Below are 8453 nucleotides of genomic sequence, written 5' to 3' on the forward strand. Positions count from 1 at the left end.
AACATCCTCCCAGGCCTTGCTCTGTGCATCCTGCTCTGGGCCCAGAATCTCACAGCCTGCTAGATTTGTCAGCTGTACAAAAGCCAATGACCATGGGAGGTCAGAAGCTGGGCACAGCCAGACTGTGAGGAACCCAGCTGGCATCTACCTGTCAAGTCATGGGTTACATATCACACGAGTATCATGCCTTTATGAATCAATCTACCAACAAGGACTTGTTGCGTGCCTTCTGTGGGATCAGCAGCATGCCAGGTGACTGGAGGGCAGCAACTAGATAGTGATGTGACTGCTGTTGGAGAGGAAGTCATTATTGTTTTGTTTGCTTTTTCTATGGGAACCAGCTCAGGCTTGTTAAGTGGTAATTGACAGTCCTCTCTTCTAAGGAAGTTTCTCTTGGATTTGCTGCCAATAGGAAGTGTATTATTTCTCAGAGTACTATAGCATTCATTTATCGAGTGCCCACTCAATTATGAGGCATGACAGAGTTTGCCATCTAAGAAAGGAAAGACCACTTAATGATTCCTAGAGTCAGAAGTCTGGAATAAATAGATAGACAGATCAAAGAGTTAAGGGGATTTCATTGTAATTGGAGAAGCCTTTTAGCAGAAGCTGGGTCTTCCACTGAACTCTTACAGGGGTTCTTAAATGTGTGGGAAAGCAAGTATATTTTTTAACATACAGGAATAGTGATTTCAGCTGATAAGGTAACAAGGTACAGGCTGTGGTTATTTTGCTAAATCATGGTGAGAACATAACTTGGTAGAAATTGGTTTTCACTTTGGGGATCTTAAAAATTATTTTCCTTCACCCTAGGAGAAACTGAACATTCTTAGAAGGCTAATCACAGAAATTTTCTGGATCTCATTGTTTTTCTTAATAGTTGATCCATGCGAATGAGAGAAATAAAGAAGCTTCACCCTTTAGGAGACTTCTCTGTACATTTGAAGAGTTCCTGGTTATTGACCCAAAGTTGCAGGACAATTGATGCTTAATGACCCAAATTAGACCTTGTTCCTAAATTAACTTGGATTTGCTTTGGGAAGAAAATAATGAGAGAACATTTGGAAGGACAGATTAGAGGTCCATTGTGGATAGAGGTGGAGAGGGAGAACATTTGGATTGGGATGGGGCAGCTTAGAAATGAGACATACCTGAGACTTCTGCTACTTCTAATGGTAGTATCTTTTCACTTTCTTAACCAAAATATCCAATATCATCAACATCCTTTGTAATTAAAACTTACTCCTTTCCTACAATAAGAAGTAAGTACCTTGAAGGCAAAAATAATGGTTTAAATACATGCAGTACCTGCCCATCATGTCAGTGAAATTGAAAGGAAATATGGGCAGATATTTCCATCATGTTTTCTTGGTAAACTCCAGAAAGGCACCATTCAGGGGATCAGCAATTACAAGAAAGATGAATTATTGTTTAGTTTTCTCTCTTTACACTTCTACCTTTATCCTTTTCTCCTCTTTGCCGGGGTCTACACGAAAGAACAAAGAGAGGGAGAGACGGTGGGTTGGTATAAAGACTGTTCAAAACACTCCACAGCCAATCTAGGAAGATCATGGAAGACCTCTTCCTCCTTGTACAGTGATTTTATAAAATTCTCCTGGCTAGAGGAGTAGTTTTCTCCATGTGAAAAAAAAAAAAAAAATTGACAGCTATGTCTTACACAGTGTGAGAAGAATGTCTTGAATTTGCATATTGCCTTTTTTCTGAGTAGGTTCAAACTACTATGCAAACATTACATCATTACTCCCTGGGAAGAGACTATGGGCTGAGTCTAAGGAGAATAATCCCTTTTCAGAAGTTTGGAGGAGCTCAAATACAAATAAGTGTCCTCACTGAGTTCATGCAAAGTGCCCTTCAGTGGTTTGAATCCCTCACAGGAGAACTGACATTAATACTTCTCATGGCTAGATCATCTAATGGTCCAAATGGTCATTCTTAGAACTGATGTTTATCTGGCATCTTCTCTTGAAGCAAGGCAAAAAAAACAATGGTGGAACATGCCTGTAATTCCGGTCACTGCAGAGACTGAGGCAGGAGGATGGCACTTTCAAGGCCAACCTCAGCAACTTATGGAGACCCTGTCTCAAAATGAAAAGGGGTTGAGCTTGGTGGTGCATGCCTGTAATCCCAGCAGCTCAGGAGGCTGAGGCAGGAGGATGGCAAGTTCAAATCCAGCCTTAGCAACTTAGTGAGTCCTTAAGCAACTTACTAAGACTTTGTCTCTAAATAAAATACAGAAAGGGCTGGGGATATGGCTCAGTGGTTAAGTGCCTCTGGGTTCAATCCCTGGTACCAAAAAAATAAATAAATAAAAATAAAAAGGGGTGGGGGATAGCTTAATGGTAGAACACTTGACTAGTATGCACAAAGCCCTGGGCTCATTCCCAGCACAACAAAAATAAACAACCAAAAAAACAAAACAAAACAAAATAAGAGTACTTGGCATTAACCTGACTTAGCACCTTGGATCATGCCTAGGGTCTTACAGGACTCTTCAGAAGGGGACTGCAGACAGACTTCCTCTGCTGTTCTAATTTTAATATTATAGTAAAGTACAGTAGTTCAAAATTCTGTTAGTAACTTGAAGGGGAAATAAAAACAATGGTTATAATTTGCAGTAGTTATAACCTCTTTTTCTGTCTTTGTAAGGAAATTTTAATCACATCTAATAAAATTGCTTATGTTCTCCTTTTTTAATTCCCCACCCCCACCAAACTCTGCTCTGCCTGCCATTTGGCTGTCTTGAGAAATCTCAGGAGGCTCTGCTCATGGAAAAAGCTCATAGGATATGAAGAGAAATGGAGTTGGGTCTTGTGGATCTAATATCATTTCCTCAAGTCAAGTTCATTTCAGGAGATGATTCACTGAAGAAATTATCAGAAATATTGCAGCAAGGATTGTTTGGAAATCAGAGGTGAAACAGGAACTATTTATCAGGTCAAGTTCTCTTCCAATTTCCTTGCCTCTGATACAAGCTGCCTTTGGATTGTTTATTTCTACAAGCTGGTTTGATACCCTGTCAGAAAGGGTAGCTGATCATAAGAATCTTTCTTCTCTCCCCCTCTTTCTTTTTCATCTTCAATGTTTTTTAAATTTTACTTTTCAAATTTATTGTTAATATTATTTTCAATTGAAAAATCATAATTGTATACATTTATGGGGTACATTGTGATATCTTGATACTGTATATAATGTGGCATGATTAAATCAAACTAATTGCTATATTTATTGCCTTACTATTATTTTTTATGGTGAGATATTTGAAATTTACTTAGTTACTTCAAAATATAGAATATGTTATTATTGATTATAGTTGCTTTGCTGTGTAATAGCTCTTGAAACCTATTCTTCCTGTCTATCTGAAACTTTGTTCCTTTTGATCAACCATTGTCCATTTCCTCCTTCCCCAACTCTCTCAGTGTCCTGTTGACCCTCAGCATCTTTATTTTTTTAATCACCAAAGTATCTATGGTAGGAATGTTACTGGCCATGTAAATCTTGCTCAGCTATAAATACTTGCCCTGTATTTAGACTTGGCAGTGTACATGTTGAGTTTACAACCAAAGCAGCAAGTTGACAGTTCCTTTAAAGTGGTTAACTGGGTTTGGGGAGGGCTCTTCTTATTTTACTCCCCAAATACTTCCTTGGTAATTTTTAAAAATCTTCTTGGGAGTATGGTGGGAGTCTTTGCTTTATTAAGGTTGAATAAGAGACTGTGATGTTTTATGGTATGTATTTATAATTGCACTGCCAGATTCATCTTATCTCCTTTTCTTGTTTGTATACATTATTCTTGCTAAGAAAATTTCAGTGTTTTGCCTTCCTAAGGCAAAATAAGCCCATTAAGATGGGCTCTTGGAACCTCTTGCCCCTACTTGTCTCTATGAGCTCCTTATCCACCCCCCCACAGATCCCCCTAGCACAGTCATGTTTTTTCTCATTTACTTAAATTGACCTTAACCTCTTGTATCATGTGGGAGAGAGACTGTGAAAGTTGTGTCATTATGTATATATATCATGTTCAGTAGGTTTGGAGATCACAAAAGCATAACTATCTATTTGCTATGTAACTTTGTCTTCCTTTGATTATTTTAAATATTTTCTTCCAGTGTCTTAACATTCTTGTAATATTGGGGCCACAGCCAAGGAGCCCACCCTGGGAGGCTTCTCCCAGCACACATTTAAGGAGTCCTTTAAGTGACTAATTTATACGGAGTTTGTATGTTCTGTGCCTTCTATAACCTACTGAAACTCCTACTAGAAACTGAACTCCAACTCAAAATGTTTAAAGCATTGGTAAAGTTCTTTCCTTTGGAGTACGTGGCACGAACCTTTCATAGATGCTGTGTGTTGTACTGAAATCCTTGCATAATGTGGCAGCACAGTCTTGGACTAGGTACAAGAGACACCTATCTTGTACTGAAGTTGTTTCTGGGAAAAAAGTTAACAGCAACTTTCCACTGTGTGTAGTTTTAATAACCCAGTGTGATTCTGTGGTATGTGTTCATTGCTGTGGATATTGTGGAACAATATCCACCATAAACTCTGTTGGTGGCTCTGGGGGTTCTGCCTGGAGTTATTCCCATTAGTGGTAACAAGCTCTGGTTTTCCAGGTTTCAGAAACCCATAACTACTCTCCCTGGTAGATCTGTGTGTGGCTCTCAGATTAGCTCTCTCTGGATCAGCTCTGAGAGGTACCCAGGAGAGCTGTTCCTTAGAACCTGGCATGTTCTCCCAGGGCTCCAGGACCTTCAGAGGAGAGTGGTGAGGCACTCAGTTTGCTAAGGGAAAGGAAATGACCTTTATCAGAGCAACACTGCATTTCAAAACTGATAGAGACCTTAGCATTCCTCCTATGGAGTGCTAGCATCTTATGGAAGAAAGCATCCTAATAATGGTGCCATTAAAGCTTCTAGCTCTTCCTCAGGTTTGTCAGGACCTTTGAGTTCAGGAATGAATGGAGCTAATAAGCCAGTGGTGTTTAATTATTCCAAAATGAAGTTTTCAGACCCTTGATAAAATTTTAACTTGCCTGGGCATGTCCCATTAATAAGCAACTGTGAAAGTAACAGGTGGGAGTTTGTAAGTTGTGTGTGAAAAGAATTCTGATCTCTATTGGTTATAAAATACTGCCTAAATTATAAGTAATATTCTCTCTGTTTCTCCAGAGGGTGAATCTAGTCGTCTTGTTTAAGAAAGAAAGAAGACATTTTAAAAAGTCATGTTATGGAAGGACTCATTTGAATCTGAGATAACTGCAAAATTTTCCATTTTTATCACCTTAGGGTGTGACCTGGGGGGCATAATCCCAGAAGCTGGGATTTTCATCCAGGTTCTGTAATTCACACATTCTATGTCCTTCCAAAAGTCCCATAACTCCTGAGTTTCACTTTTTTTCAGCTGGTGAAAGGAGGTAATTCATACCCCTTTTTCTTCCCTTTATGGGAATGTACATGGAAGTGATTGTCAATGGTTCTGGAGGCATGTCCGGTGAGGTTTTCACTGGGATAATGTATGGATATTCAGAATTCAAAATAGTAGGGAGGTTGGAGGATAGGTGTAGGTGAATGTGCATAAGAACTTGAGTGGCCTTCCTGGGCAGGAAGGAATCAAAATCTTGATGTTTTTCATTCTAATTTCAGGTTACAGAAACCTTCTGGGTGGGAGAGGTGATTAAGTACTATTGGAATATATAAAGGTCTTTGTATTAAAGTACTAGTGAGGACAAAAAGAGTCATGCTGGGTGTGAGCAATGACACTCACTGGATGTTACCTTGTTCCAACAAGCAAAGGATTCTGACTTGAGCACATGACTTGGGTGTGTAAATCTAAAGAACTGGCAGTTGGGAGGCACAAGTCACTTTGGCATGGGCACCCTTAGATGAAGTAGCATAGATGGGTACCCTAAATCATTTTACCTGAAGATCCATGCTTCCTAGATATAGATTTTGCAGTCTATTTGGAGAAACAGAGTAGCTCTCAACACTATCAGTTACTTCTAATTATGAGAAATAAATTGGAAATTATAGATAGCACACACACACATAGTCAAAATAATGTGCTATGTTAATATAAAGAGAGAATGAAGGAAAAGAATTTCATATAAAGCAACATGGCCCAATTGGGTCAGAAGATGAAGTGCAGTGGTCAGGTACTGCACATACAGAGTCTCTGTGAACGTGAAAGCCCCTCTGCTAACTGACACATGTGTAGTAGACTGCAGACTGTCACATCCTAAGTGCTATAGCTGTTAGTAATAAGATTTTCTGAAATGGTGATCTAAAATTGGTGATGTTCCAAGCAAAATGCACACCAATCTTCCCTTTACTAGACATAGTGGCTGTATTCCTAGAAAATTCAGTTGTATTAGACCTATGAAAAAATAGTTTATGCTTATACATAAAATAAAATCAGGACCTTTTCTCAGATGACTATAACCAGGGCAAAACTCTTGATGCCTAGCCATCTTTGGCTATTGGGGTCCCCTAGGCCATTTTCCTTGATGAGTAAGGCATGTCACCTGCTTTGTAGGGAGTCTGGACTCCTAGGGCCTGCACACTCACAGCCACAACGTACCTCCAGGCATTGTGACGATCAAAATGTGTTCTCATGTTTCCAAGGCACCCTCTGGGAGTGCCAAATTGTTATTGAGAGATGCTGGGGTAGGGCCCAGCCTTACTGACACTGCTCTGGGTATAGCTGGGGTTTCCATGCCTCCCAGTAAACTCAGGAATAACCAATAGAAGACCATTTTGAGTTTCCTGGGTCCCATATTTCTGACCTAATTTTGTTTTTCAAAGTACCCATCTTCTGGGGGAAGCCATTATGGTTTTCTGAAATCAAAAGAGCCTGTCAAAGTTCTAACTCTAGGGGATAAGGAGAGAAAGAAGGGCTGAATGGCCCTTAAGCCCTAAGGAATTACCTGAGACTTCTTAGATCCATTGTGTGTGGGCTGGCCCTGGAACGGGAGTTCAGATTTTCAGATTATTCTGGACAAATAGAGTCTCAATCATGTCATGTTTAAGAGTGTTTATTGGAGAATTGGACAGATCTGGGTTTAATTCTTGTTTCCAGATAGTAACTGTGTGACCTTGGACAAGTTAATTCGCAGTCTGAGCCTGAATACCTAAAGTGGGGATAGACTTATGTTCTTAGTCCATTCCTTCTACTAGAACAGAATACCTTAGATGAAGTCATGTGTAAACACAGAAATTTATTACAGTTCTGGAGGTTGAGAAGTCTAAGATCAAGGTGCTGGCAGATGTTTGGTCAGGGCCCATTCCTCTAAGATGGCATTTCTGTGTGTCCTCACATGGTGGCAGGGGTCAATAAGCTCCCTCAGGTTTCTGTTTTAAGAGTCTAATGCTATTCATGAGGGCAGATCCTCCCAGATGCCCAACTAAAACCATCTCCTTGATGATTAAATGTGAATTTTGGAGGGACACCGACTTTCAGACCCCAATACCTACCTTGCAGGTTGGTAATAAAGAATAATTTAATAAAAGACTTTGCATGGTTCTTGGCACATGGTAACAACTTACTCCACTTAATCATTGTTACTTATGAGTAATGCAGTCATTTTTGGGGACCTTATATTTTAGGGGAAGAGCATTAGTTAAAACAAGCTATGTTGAACAACCCTGTCACAAGGTATGGCTTCATTTCAGCAAAACGGGATGGGAATATTTCTAGAAAATAATTCAGGGGGAAACAAGTCACCTTTGTATAGCATTACATGGAATGTTACAAACACAGAAGTAGATCTTCTCTGACCCTTAATACAAGAGCATTCACTCTTAATACTTCATCCTGAAGTCCCACAGGGACCTCTGAGTAACTTAGGTAGTATAACACTATACAATGAATCTGATACAATAGGAGGTGTCCAGGGGTCTGCCATGGAATTGTAGTTGGCCATCTCCTGTTGCTGTATTCTCAGCTAAGCAGAAGTAGGACCTATTATTACCCCACAGCAGAAGTAGGACCTCTTACTACCATCTGGAAGATTCATTCACACGATTGGTCCTTATCTATAATATACTCCCAAAAATGAATATTAATGTGTGCTTATGCTGGTATAAAACAACCAAGCACTCTCCTGCATAGAGAGTTTCCTGGGACAAATCAGAGAAAAACAGTTTGAATGTATTGCATGAAAACATTTTGCTAGCTCAGAACTTCTTAAAGAGACCCAGCTTTCTTATGGAAAACAGCCCAGGATTCTTAGAGAAAATATTGAAGGTTGAAGCAGCATTCTTCCTTTTCCCTTATCAGTGATGTTTTGCCAAAAGAGAATCTCACTGGCTGTCATTTTCATGAAGAATAAAGGGAAGTGTTTATCATAGGCCTCCATCATTCTGTGGGCAGTTTTTCATATTTTTTCCCCTTTTTAACGGTAAGGCTAATACTTTTCTTATAAGTGTCTCATTTCATAA

This window comes from Sciurus carolinensis, chromosome 14 (genome assembly GCF_902686445.1).
Source record: "Sciurus carolinensis chromosome 14, mSciCar1.2, whole genome shotgun sequence".
NCBI classification, from domain to species: Eukaryota; Metazoa; Chordata; class Mammalia; order Rodentia; family Sciuridae; genus Sciurus; species Sciurus carolinensis.